Source organism: Colias eurytheme, chromosome 28, assembly GCF_061535395.1.
Source record: "Colias eurytheme isolate Ceu_HAF_F1 chromosome 28, ilColEury1 Martin Lab GWU primary, whole genome shotgun sequence".
Lineage (NCBI taxonomy): Eukaryota > Metazoa > Arthropoda > Insecta > Lepidoptera > Pieridae > Colias > Colias eurytheme.
In genome coordinates this window covers 1,999,892-2,013,058 of record NC_143007.1, presented here as the reverse complement: position 1 = coordinate 2,013,058, position 13,167 = coordinate 1,999,892, and the positions used below count along the sequence as shown (strand labels likewise).

Below are 13,167 nucleotides of genomic sequence, written 5' to 3'. Positions count from 1 at the left end.
ATATTCGTGATCTACTCAATAAGCTCTTTCATTTGATACCCCATGCGGCATGTTTTGGATATGTTTATTTTTTTCTTTGTATGCCATATTTAATAACCGGGGTGCGGGGAAGGGGACCACAAAACTGGTTGGCAACATCTGTCTATAGGATGTCTGGGATCTATACAATATATATCAGAAGTCAGATTTAGGTCCGCTATTTATGCAAACGAACATCTCCTTGGAGCCTGCTCTATCAGATATTTTGATATGTGCTGCATTTTGAGCTGTTTTGACGTTTATGAGTAGGTACCAACCAAAAATATTTACAAAATTTCATACCTATAAAAACACTGAACACATAGTTAATTATTACATTATAGAGCCTATAATAATTATTTTACGACACACAGAGATTTGTTAAAAGTCTCATTTTCTAATCTACTTTATTCTAAAATCCATTAAAATCAGTTCAGCACTTCTGGCGTACTCACAAAATATACTTTTCAAATATCACTTAGACCTTTAATCATATCTTCATAAAACGAACCGTATTGCTGACGAAATTGTCACCTTGTTTACCTACAACTTTTTGGGGGCAATAATAAGAAAATTTATTAACAATAAACCCGGTTAATAAAAGCCGTATCGCTGAATTTTGGGGTTCCGTGAGCGAAGTATAAAAGTAATTTAGTAGAGCGTCATCTTATGATCGAAGTGATGAAACAATTTCGTTTCACTTTTGTTTACATAAGTAAATGAAAGAAAATACTAAAACTGTGTGAAAATATTAACGGACCGACAAAACTTTATGAAGTTCAAAATTTTATTTATTACTAGCTGTGCTCCGCGTTTTTACCCGCAGGGCTCCGCTCCTGTTGACCTGAGTGAGATGATATAATACAGCCTATAGCCTTCCCCGATAAATGGGCTATCTAACACTGAAATAATTTTTCAAATCGTACCAGTAGATCCCGAGATTAGCGCGTTCATACAAACAAACTCTTCAGCTTTATAATATTAGTATAGATTTTATATTTTTTTAACCATTATTACTTACAATAAAAATGAATCTAACGACACCGCTCAAACGAAAATATATCGATAAACAAACATAATTTCCTAAATAATATTTCTCTTCTAATGCAGTTGAATAATAGAGCATGCAACAAAGAAAAAGAGCATCAAAATTGTTAAGCAAGGAACAACTATTAACTGCACAGACATGTAAAATTAACTGTATTCAATTTATTTATAAAACAAGTAACAACTATAATTAACAGTATGCTGCATACCAAACACATAATTGCAATGTTTAATTACTACTTAATACTTAGGTATATTAACGGTAAATTAAATATAGGTATCTACTAGTTACTGTAATACCAATACAAATTGCGTGTTTAAATGATTTATTTCAAAGTATACAGAACCCGAGTAATAAATACCCAACACTAATTAGCCATTTTCAAGTATTCCGTTAATTCACCACAAAAGCTTGTAAATACAAACTGAGTGTCTAAACAATTTATTTCAGTTCATACAAATATATACAGAACCTAAGTAATCTATTCCCAACACACGCTTAGCCATTTTCAAGTACCTATTCCGTTAATTCACCACAAAAACTTGTAAAATGGCCCATAAAATGTCCAAGTGTTAGAACTGTTTAAATTATTTCTTTACAAACATTGTAAAAGCAATCGTATTACAAGGGAATAGAATTGAAAATTTGGAATATATTTGTTTACATTAAAAATTTAGTATGATGAGCAGGTTTTTGGACGGATATATGAAATCAAATGTACTTAGATGTACTAGTTTTACACCCAGGTTTTGCTTGCATAACATGAGCTGATTCCATTACGATTGTACTGAAGAATATGAAAAAAAATTGCACCTTAAAAACAGAGCTTTTAAACTTAAATTAAAATTTTAGTTTTATAGCAATCAAAATGCTGTAAAAATTTTTTTTTTTTTACGGCTAGACCATTTTATCATTTTAGCTGTGCTCCGCGGTTTTACCAGCATTGCTCCACTCCTGTTGGTCTTAGCGTGATGATATATAGTCTATGGCTTTCCTCGATAAATGGGCTATCTAACACCGAAAGAAATTTACAAATCGGACCAGTAGTTCCTGAGATTAGTGCGTTCAAACAAACTCTTCAGCTTTATAATATTATGTATTGATTTAAAAGTCAAAAGTAAATAAAATTTACAAGATAATCTCTTATATATAAAATTCTCGTGTCACAATGTTAGTCTGCATACTCCTCCGAAACGGGTGGACCGATTCTCATGAAATTTTCTGTGCATATCGGGTAAGTCTGAGAATCGGCCAACATCTATTTTTCATATGTAGCACGGGCGAAGCCGGGGCGGACCGCTAGTCTATAATATAAAAATGAATCGCAAAATGTGTTTGTAAGCGCATAACTCGAGAACGGCTGAACCGATTTCGATAATTCTTTTTTTATTATATGTACCACGGGCGAAGGCGGGGCGGACTGCTAGTCTATTATAGAAATAGCAAGAAACTGTTGAAAGTAGGAACAACATAGTTTAAAATGAATATATACAGTGTCTAATGATATAATATACAGGGTGTACCAAAAAGTAGTGATGAACGTAAGCTGAGAGGTAGAGGACCTAGAGGGCTATCCGAATCACCCCCATGTATGTTATGCGATTTTTCGTATTTTCGGAGTTATGACATTTTTTTCATTTTTTCACCTATCGCCGAGTACGATGATATTTTCACTCATGCTGACGTCAATGATTGCGGAAGATGCTTGATTTTTTTTGTGTGCTAAGCTGAAAGATAGGCCAATTCAGTATGGTAACATTTACTATCGTTAGATCTTTGAATGGAATAAAAAAAAGAATTAAATGGCAAGAAAGATAAAATTACCCAGTATGTTCACCACTTCAAGGGCCCGTAAAAAAATAAAATCACTAAAAAAATGTTTTTCGTTTGGCTTTTAGAAACTTGCTCTATCTATCAGGAAGCTACCCTGAAAATTTCATTTTATTATTCAGAAGGCTTCAATCGAAAAATTTTAATCTAAATGTGGTAAGTGCAAAAATTGAATTAACATGATGATCATTAAAACCAATAAATAGGTGTTTAATTACCAGAAATTTTTAAAATAACCCCGCTGTTGCTCAATGCAAGTGCGACATCACCGTAAAAAGTTGTCTTTTAAAAGTCTGAATGCCCTTTTATCATTTTTAATGGTTTCTTCTGCTACTATGAATTTCCGGGTTATTTCGTCCAAATTATGGCATTCTCTCAAGTAGCCGAGGTCTTTTTAATATTCCCATTGAAACAAATCAACGGGGTTTAGGTCGAGGGACCGTGGAGGCCAGGCTTTAAGGCAGGCGTCACCGGCGCATGCGCAGGCTGCAACGACCAATCCATCTTTCAGGGTATCTTTGCCCTTTAGCCTGGCCTGCACGGTCCCCGGACATAAACCCTATTGATTTTTTTCCGTGGGGATACTACAAAGACGAGAGACTGCCACAATTTGGACGAAATAACCCGGAAATTCATAGTAGCAGAAGAAACCATTAAAAATGATAAAAGGGCATTCAGACATTTAAAAGACAACTTTTTATGGTGATGTCGCACTTGCATTGAGCAACAGCGGGGTTATTTTAAAAATTTCTGGTAATTAAACACTTATTTATTGGTTTTAATGATCATCATGTTAATTCAATTTTTGCACTTACCACATTTAGATTAAAATTTTTCGATTGAAGCCTTCTGAATAATAAAATGAAATTTTCAGGGTAGCTTCCTGATAGATAGAGCAGGTTTTTAAAAGCCAAACGAAAAACATTTTTTATGTGATTTTATTTTTTTACGGGTCCTTGAAGTGGTGAACATACTGGGTAATTTTATCTTTCTTGCCATTTAATTCTTTTTTTTTATTCCATTCAAAGATCTAACGATAGTAAATGTTACCATACTGAATTGGCCTATCTTTCAGCTTATCACACAAAAAAAATCAAGCATCTTCCGCAATCATTGACGTCAGCATGAGTGAAAATATCATCGTACTCGGCGATAGGTGAAAAAATGAAAAAAATGTCATAACTCCGAAAATACGAAAAATCGCATAACATACATGGGGGTGATTCGGATAGCCCTCTAGGTCCTCTACCTCTCAGCTTACGTTCATCACTACTTTTTGGTACACCCTGTATATTATATCATTAGACACTGTATATATTCATTTTAAACTATGTTGTTCCTACTTTCAACAGTTTCTTGCTATTTCTATAATAGACTAGCAGTCCGCCCCGCCTTCGCCCGTGGTACATATAATAAAAAAAGAATTATCGAAATCGGTTCAGCCGTTCTCGAGTTATGCGCTTACAAACACATTTTGCGATTCATTTTTATATTATAGACTAGCGGTCCGCCCCGGCTTCGCCCGTGCTACATATGAAAAATAGATGTTGGCCGATTCTCAGACTTACCCGATATGCACAGAAAATTTCATGAGAATCGGTCCACCCGTTTCGGAGGAGTATGCAGACTAACATTGTGACACGAGAATTTTATATATAAGAGATTATCTTGTAAATTTTATTTACTTTTGACTTTTAAATCAATACATAATATTATAAAGCTGAAGAGTTTGTTTGAACGCACTAATCTCAGGAACTACTGGTCCGATTTGTAAATTTCTTTCGGTGTTAGATAGCCCATTTATCGAGGAAAGCCATAGACTATATATCATCACGCTAAGACCAACAGGAGTGGAGCAATGCTGGTAAAACCGCGGAGCACAGCTAAAATGATAAAATGGTCTAGCCGTAAAAAAAAAAAAATTTTTACAGCATTTTGATTGCTATAAAACTAAAATTTTAATTTAAGTTTAAAAGCTCTGTTTTTAAGGTGCAATTTTTTTTCATATTCTTCAGTACAATCGTAATGGAATCAGCTCATGTTATGCAAGCAAAACCTGGGTGTAAAACTAGTACATCTAAGTACATTTGATTTCATATATCCGTCCAAAAACCTGCTCATCATACTAAATTTTTAATGTAAACAAATATATTCCAAATTTTCAATTCTATTCCCTTGTAATACGATTGCTTTTACAATGTTTGTAAAGAAATAATTTAAACAGTTCTAACACTTGGACATTTTATGGGCCATTTTACAAGTTTTTGTGGTGAATTAACGGAATAGGTACTTGAAAATGGCTAAGCGTGTGTTGGGAATAGATTACTTAGGTTCTGTATATATTTGTATGAACTGAAATAAATTGTTTAGACACTCAGTTTGTATTTACAAGCTTTTGTGGTGAATTAACGGAATACTTGAAAATGGCTAATTAGTGTTGGGTATTTATTACTCGGGTTCTGTATACTTTGAAATAAATCATTTAAACACGCAATTTGTATTGGTATTACAGTAACTAGTAGATACCTATATTTAATTTACCGTTAATATACCTAAGTATTAAGTAGTAATTAAACATTGCAATTATGTGTTTGGTATGCAGCATACTGTTAATTATAGTTGTTACTTGTTTTATAAATAAATTGAATACAGTTAATTTTACATGTCTGTGCAGTTAATAGTTGTTCCTTGCTTAACAATTTTGATGCTCTTTTTCTTTGTTGCATGCTCTATTATTCAACTGCATTAGAAGAGAAATATTATTTAGGAAATTATGTTTGTTTATCGATATATTTTCGTTTGAGCGGTGTCGTTAGATTCATTTTTATTGTAAGTAATAATGGTTAAAAAAATATAAAATCTATACTAATATTATAAAGCTGAAGAGTTTGTTTGTATGAACGCGCTAATCTCGGGATCTACTGGTACGATTTGAAAAATTATTTCAGTGTTAGATAGCCCATTTATCGGGGAAGGCTATAGGCTGTATTATATCATCTCACTCAGGTCAACAGGAGCGGAGCCCTGCGGGTAAAAACGCGGAGCACAGCTAGTAATAAATAAAATTTTGAACTTCATAAAGTTTTGTCGGTCCGTTAATATTTTCACACAGTTTTAGTATTTTCTTTCATTTACTTATGTAAACAAAAGTGAAACGAAATTGTTTCATCACTTCGATCATAAGATGACGCTCTACTAAATTACTTTTATACTTCGCTCACGGAACCCCAAAATTCAGCGATACGGCTTTTATTAACCGGGTTTATTGTTAATAAATTTTCTTATTATTGCCCCCAAAAAGTTGTAGGTAAACAAGGTGACAATTTCGTCAGCAATACGGTTCGTTTTATGAAGATATGATTAAAGGTCTAAGTGATATTTGAAAAGTATATTTTGTGAGTACGCCAGAAGTGCTGAACTGATTTTAATGGATTTTAGAATAAAGTAGATTAGAAAATGAGACTTTTAACAAATCTCTGTGTGTCGTAAAATAATTATTATAGGCTCTATAATGTAATAATTAACTATGTGTTCAGTGTTTTTATAGGTATGAAATTTTGTAAATATTTTTGGTTGGTACCTACTCATAAACGTCAAAACAGCTCAAAATGCAGCACATATCAAAATATCTGATAGAGCAGGCTCCAAGGAGATGTTCGTTTGCATAAATAGCGGACCTAAATCTGACTTCTGATATATATTGTATAGATCCCAGACATCCTATAGACAGATGTTGCCAACCAGTTTTGTGGTCCCCTTCCCCGCACCCCGGTTATTAAATATGGCATACAAAGAAAAAAATAAACATATCCAAAACATGCCGCATGGGGTATCAAATGAAAGAGCTTATTGAGTAGATCACGAATATATAGCATACTATAACATTTCTTACACTTTCTCAAAGATTTTTTAGAAAATTTACGAAAATGGTCCATTTTTGAGTTAACTTTAAACCACTATAGATTGAAAACTCATGAATATATTTTTTAAATTATTATTTTAAATAATTAACAATAGTCCATTGTTTACGATTCAATAGTTCGTACAGTGAAATAGTTGCATGGGGGATTGGGGGGATCATCCAAAGATGGCGAGTATATTTTCAAGTTTATGCCAAATCTAATCACACAGAGGCTGATTCAAGAATTTTCTGCCATATTTTTCATTCAGTCAAACACAAAGACAGTGCAGAGATAATTATTCTAAGCCCTGACACCGATATTTTTGTATTAGGCCTTTATTTCTGGCATAAACTTGAAAATATACTCGCCATCTTTGAATGCTCCCCCCACTCCCCCATGCAACTATTTCACTGTACGAACTATTGAATCGTAAACAATGGACTATTGTTAATTATTTAGAATAATAATTTAAAAAATATATTCATGAGTTTTCAATCTTTAGTGGTTTAAAGTTAATTCAAAAATGGAGCATTTTCGTAAATTTTCTAAAAAATCTTAGAGAAAGTGTAAGAAATGTTATAGTATGCTATATATTCGTGATCTACTCAATAAGCTCTTTCATTTGATACCCCACGCGGCATGTTTTGGAAATGTTTATTTTTTTCTTTGTATGCCATATTTAATTACCGGGGTGCGGGGAGGGGGACCACAAAACTGGTTGGCAACATCTGTCTATAGGATGTCTGGGATCTATACAATATATATCAGAAGTCAGATTTAGGTCCGCTATTTATGCAAACGAACATCTCCTTGGAGCCCGCTCTATGAATGAATTCACAAATATAGATAATACTCATCCATACTAATCTAATATTATAAAGGTGAAGAGTTTGTTTGTTTGATTGAACGCGCTAATCTCAGGAACTACAGTTCCGATTTGAAAAATTCTTTCGGTGTTAGATAGCCCATTTATCGAGGAAGGAAGGCTATGGCATTCTCTCAAGTAGCCGAGGTCTTTTTAATATTCCCATTGAAACAAATCAACGGGGTTTAGGTCGAGGGACCGTGGAGGCCAGGCTTTAAGGCAGGCGTCACCGGCGCATGCGCAGGCTGCAACGACCAATCCATCTTTCAGGGTATCTTTGCCCTTTAGCCTGGCCTGCACGGTCCCCGGACATAAACCCTATTGATTTTTTTCCGTGGGGATACTACAAAGACGAGAGACTGCCACAATTTGGACGAAATAACCCGGAAATTCATAGTAGCAGAAGAAACCATTAAAAATGATAAAAGGGCATTCAGACATTTAAAAGACAACTTTTTATGGTGATGTCGCACTTGCATTGAGCAACAGCGGGGTTATTTTAAAAATTTCTGGTAATTAAACACTTATTTATTGGTTTTAATGATCATCATGTTAATTCAATTTTTGCACTTACCACATTTAGATTAAAATTTTTCGATTGAAGCCTTCTGAATAATAAAATGAAATTTTCAGGGTAGCTTCCTGATAGATAGAGCAGGTTTTTAAAAGCCAAACGAAAAACATTTTTTATGTGATTTTATTTTTTTACGGGTCCTTGAAGTGGTGAACATACTGGGTAATTTTATCTTTCTTGCCATTTAATTCTTTTTTTTTATTCCATTCAAAGATCTAACGATAGTAAATGTTACCATACTGAATTGGCCTATCTTTCAGCTTATCACACAAAAAAAATCAAGCATCTTCCGCAATCATTGACGTCAGCATGAGTGAAAATATCATCGTACTCGGCGATAGGTGAAAAATTGAAAAAAAACGTCATAACTCCGAAAATACGAAAAATCGCATAACATACATGGGGGTGATTCGGATAGCCCTCTAGGTCCTCTACCTCTCAGCTTCCGTTCATCACTACTTTTTGGTACACCCTGTATAACCCACATATAACCTCTTACCCCCTACCTATATCATACATTTTTAACTTTTAACATAGCCAAATCGTTTCATTTTTAATTTATTATGTTTTAAAATAAAGGACAATTCTCACATAGCGCCGAATTTCACTGGACATGAACACTCACCATAAAACTAAATATTATGAGATTCTTATGAATGACGGTTTCATCATCATTATCAGTTAAAAAATCCATACTAATATTATAAATGCGAAAGTAACTCTGTCTGTCTGTCTGTTACTCAATCACGCCTAAACTACTGAACCAATTTACATGAAATTTGGTATGGAGATATTTTGATACCCGAGAAAGGACATAGGCTACCTTTTATTGCGAAATATGTACCACGGGCGAAGCCGGGGCGGACCTCTAGTAAAATATAAGTAGCCAAATATTGTTATCCATCTTTCGAGAAAAAAGCATTTTTGAAGTGAAACTTCTTTAGGCGCGTTGAAAGTAAAATTTCAATGTCTTGGCAATACCGTCACGTCATGGAGTAAGGCGACGATTTTTGTATCTTTGAATCTCGCCAAAGTAGTTTCACTTCTGACACATGTGCTCGGAACACACGTTTTTTTCAATCGGTCTTATAGTTTACCATTTAAAAACAAGAAATCAAAATTGTAATACTTGTCTTTTAAACAAATTAAAATAAATGCCAAGTGTGTTCCCTGCCTTATACGATAAAATATTGACGCTTCCTACTTCCAAATCGACATAACATATATGTAACATCACTTAACCTCATTTACGATAGATTATTATCGATATCTGGCGCATCACTAGCACATTACGGCGGTTATTGTCGATAAAGAATTAGTGCCAAATGTTACAGAAATCGTTGCCAAGACTATTTTTTTATAAAGAAAAAAATATAGGAAATAATTGTGGAGATGAAAATCAGATTCATTCTGTTCTGTAGTATAGAGGTTAGTAATTATGTATGCATCATGAGGTGTAGGTTAGATTTATTTTTCGTATTTAGTTTATGTTATTTATTGTATTGACAAAATAATATAAATTCTTTTTTCTTAAATGTGCGGAATTTTCATGAATCGTTTGCCGCTGTATGTCGCCATGTGTGTTCAGATCTTTCAAACTACGCAGCGGATTTTGATGCGGTTTTTTTAACAGATAGAGTGCAGTGGTAGCAGAGGAAAGTTTTAATATATAAAATAGATATTTGTAAAGTTAAAGATAACAGGTACAAAGCCGCAGACAGTAATCTAGTTAGAAATATGCCATTTTATATATTTTTGGTATTAACAAAATAAATTCATTTTTAAAAGAAAATGAACGTTTACAAGACGTATATATATAACTAGAGGTCCGCCCCGGCTTCGCCCGTGGTACATATTTCGCAATAAAAGGTAGCCTATGTCCTTTCTCGGGTATCAAAATATATCCATACCAAATTTCATGCAAATTGGTTCAGTAGTCTATGCGTGATTGAGTAACAGACAGACAGACAGAGTTACTTTCGCCTTTATAATATTAGTATGGATTAAAATATTCGATATTAACCTACCAAAATTAATTGTCAAAAATTCAAAGCACAGATTATACAATAATAAAGAAAACGAGAAGACAATTCAAATTTGATCGGATTACAAATGATGGACCAATTCGCGTATTTGATTTTGTATTTGTAAAGCCGAAGTCATTATTGAAAAATTAAATGCTTCGTTACTTTTTGTAATACTAGTCGCATTTCCCGGTTTCTCCCGGATTTACTTTTAAGTATTTCACTTCTTTATAACAGTGTGTAGAATTTTTCCCGCGGCTTCAACCGCGTTTGATTAAAATTACCAAATTAGGTAGGTATAATAATTATACTAAAACCTGCATCGAGATCTACGTGATCAGAATGAAAATCGGGGTAGTAGTTTTCGAGTTAATCGCGAACAGACAGACAGATATGGCGGACTTTGTTTTATAAAATGGACAAAATTATAATAATCTTAATCAAATTTAATTTATTTAAGTAAGGTAAAGTATGAGAAATTAAAATAATCTATGTTTTTCTAAAAATACGGTCTTAATCTTAATAAAAGTGAGGCCAAATAGCTTTATCGCGTGTTATTTTATCCCTATTTTAGTGTGCTTAAATAGCTAAACAATATAATATAGGATTGTAGAAAACAAGCAGCATTATTTGCGTAACTTATATTATTATATAATCCACAGATAAAATAATAATTTAAACAATCAGAGCAGATAAAGACTGACATCTTCATTTTGAATTCTATTTCTACGTTATATTGTATCCAGTTTACTTGTCACAGATATACAATTACTGGAAGTGAATTAATTAATATAAGTAATCTATAGTTTATATAATAACTAGCTTTCCGCCCGCGGCTTCACCCGCTTTGTCTAAAACCTAATATGTAAATTATAAAACCTTTCTGTAGAATCACTCTATAAAAAACCGCATCAAATCTGTTGCGTAGTTTTAAAGCTTTAAGCATACTAGAGTCATAGAGACGGAGAAAGCGACTTTGTTTTATACTATGTAGTGATAACTAATTAATAATCTATACAAGTTTTACATGCTAAGTTAAAATATTCTGTGCGTTTGTCTCTCTAAACTCAAGAATGGCTGGACCGATTTGGTAAATTTTCGCGGTCTCGCGGTTTTACCCGCTCACAAACCCATGAAAAAGTTTATTTCCCTGTTTCAACCCTTTAGGGATTGATTAAAAAGAAAAATAATCTTTTTTACTCTTGGTTTTGAATTATATTTTTTTTAATTTTCATTTAATCGTTTCTCCGAAGGTGTAACAGAGACTTACCTACGCATTTATTATACTAGCAAATTTTTCAATACTATAGATGTAAAATCATAAATTTTAATAAAAACTAGTGCCGTATCTAGTGCGATATATCTGTGTTTTCCTTATTTATGATATTATGTTAATTCCGTTTGTTATACAAATGTATTTCTCCGCAAAAACCTCTTATTTACTTTGATTTAATATTTCGCGGTATTGATGTATGAAAACAAGGCTTAATTGATGTTCTATTTATCGACTTTAAAAAAGAGGGAATAAACGATTTGTTTATTCGTTTAATTACAATGTTGTTCTATAGGTTTTTACGATTTCTATGCTTACCTATGTGAAAAAAATAAGTATCAACAATTTGAAAAAAAATGGCTTAAAGAATTTTAATACTTTTTCAATGTACCTACAGCGTATTGTACAATCGAAATAATATATGTATTTAAAATACCTATTCGTATATGATAAATACCAATTAACATAATAACCGCCATTTATCCTAGCCTCGTAACGCCCAGATACCTATTAAAAGGCATGCAGCTCGATAGTGGTACCGGCCCAAGCTGTTATCCAACTTTATGACATAAACGCCCACGGTACCTTTTTAAAGGTATCTGACAGTATCTGATTTGAAAACGCCGTAACATTTTAAATTACGCGCCAAATCTAATTACTGTTTTTTATCCGGCTACTGGAAAGTATGTTTTTGTCTATGGTTAAGCAATAGTGCCAATAGAAAAATAAAATATATGTAATTTCCGGCGAAAAGTCTGGCCATCTTGACTGACTAGAGGACGTGGTAAGTTCAATCCATGATTATTGATGCAATCTTAGGTTTTTAACTGAGAGTATCTTACTCTGCTTGTTGACAAATAAGTAAATATTATAATTACATTTAGATTTACGCGAAAATAAAGAATATGCGTGTAAAATAACCTCGTAAAATCTGGATACCTTTTAGAAGGTATAAGAGTATTAACATATTATTGGATTTTAAAAGGTATAAGGGAATAAACCACTAATCAATTTGATTTGCCTTTGAAACTTATGATTTAGACCGTTTTCTCCTTCATAATATAAAGTAAATTATTTAGTCTGTTACAGTATATTTTAGTACCTATCCTTTTCAGGTAACCCAATGAGAGATGAGCAAATCGAAGAAGCTTTAGAAGTATTAAATCAGTCAGATATAGAAGAGTATGAACTATTTGGAGATGAGGATTACAACATATAAACCAAAACCAAGAAAGCTCTTCCAGTTCTGAAGAATCTGAAAATAATATTTTTTTATTAAAAACCAACTCTTATTTGCGAAATTATTTAAAATTTCTATAGAAATATATCAATTTACCTACTATCTTTCTGATTTTAAAAGGTATATGGGTTGCTATTTGTATAGTGTTTTTGGGTCCAATTTAGAAACTTGCTAATTTTTGCTTCTGTCATCTGTTGGAAGTGGATTTCTTCTGATAGAAATCCTAAAACACGTGATAAACTAGCCTTTAAAAATAATAAGTACAGAAAATAATGATCATATTGTTCAAAAATTGATATTTTTTTCTCAGATTGTTAGTGTGAGATATCTTTTTGGTCATTAAAATTTTGGAAGACATGTATTAATCCAAATATTTATGTTCATTGTTTTTTG

At 32.8% G+C, this 13,167-nt stretch overlaps 1 long non-coding RNA gene across 1 annotated transcript; it reads left to right on the top strand.

Annotated features, from left to right (window-relative positions):
- The first annotated feature begins 12,020 nt into the window (after nt 1-12,020).
- On the top strand, nt 12,021-12,826 carry LOC149896489 (uncharacterized). Its single transcript, XR_016458320.1, has 2 exons — nt 12,021-12,318; nt 12,650-12,826. It is a non-coding gene; the product is annotated as an uncharacterized LOC149896489 (long non-coding RNA).
- The last annotated feature ends 341 nt before the right edge of the window (nt 12,827-13,167 follow it).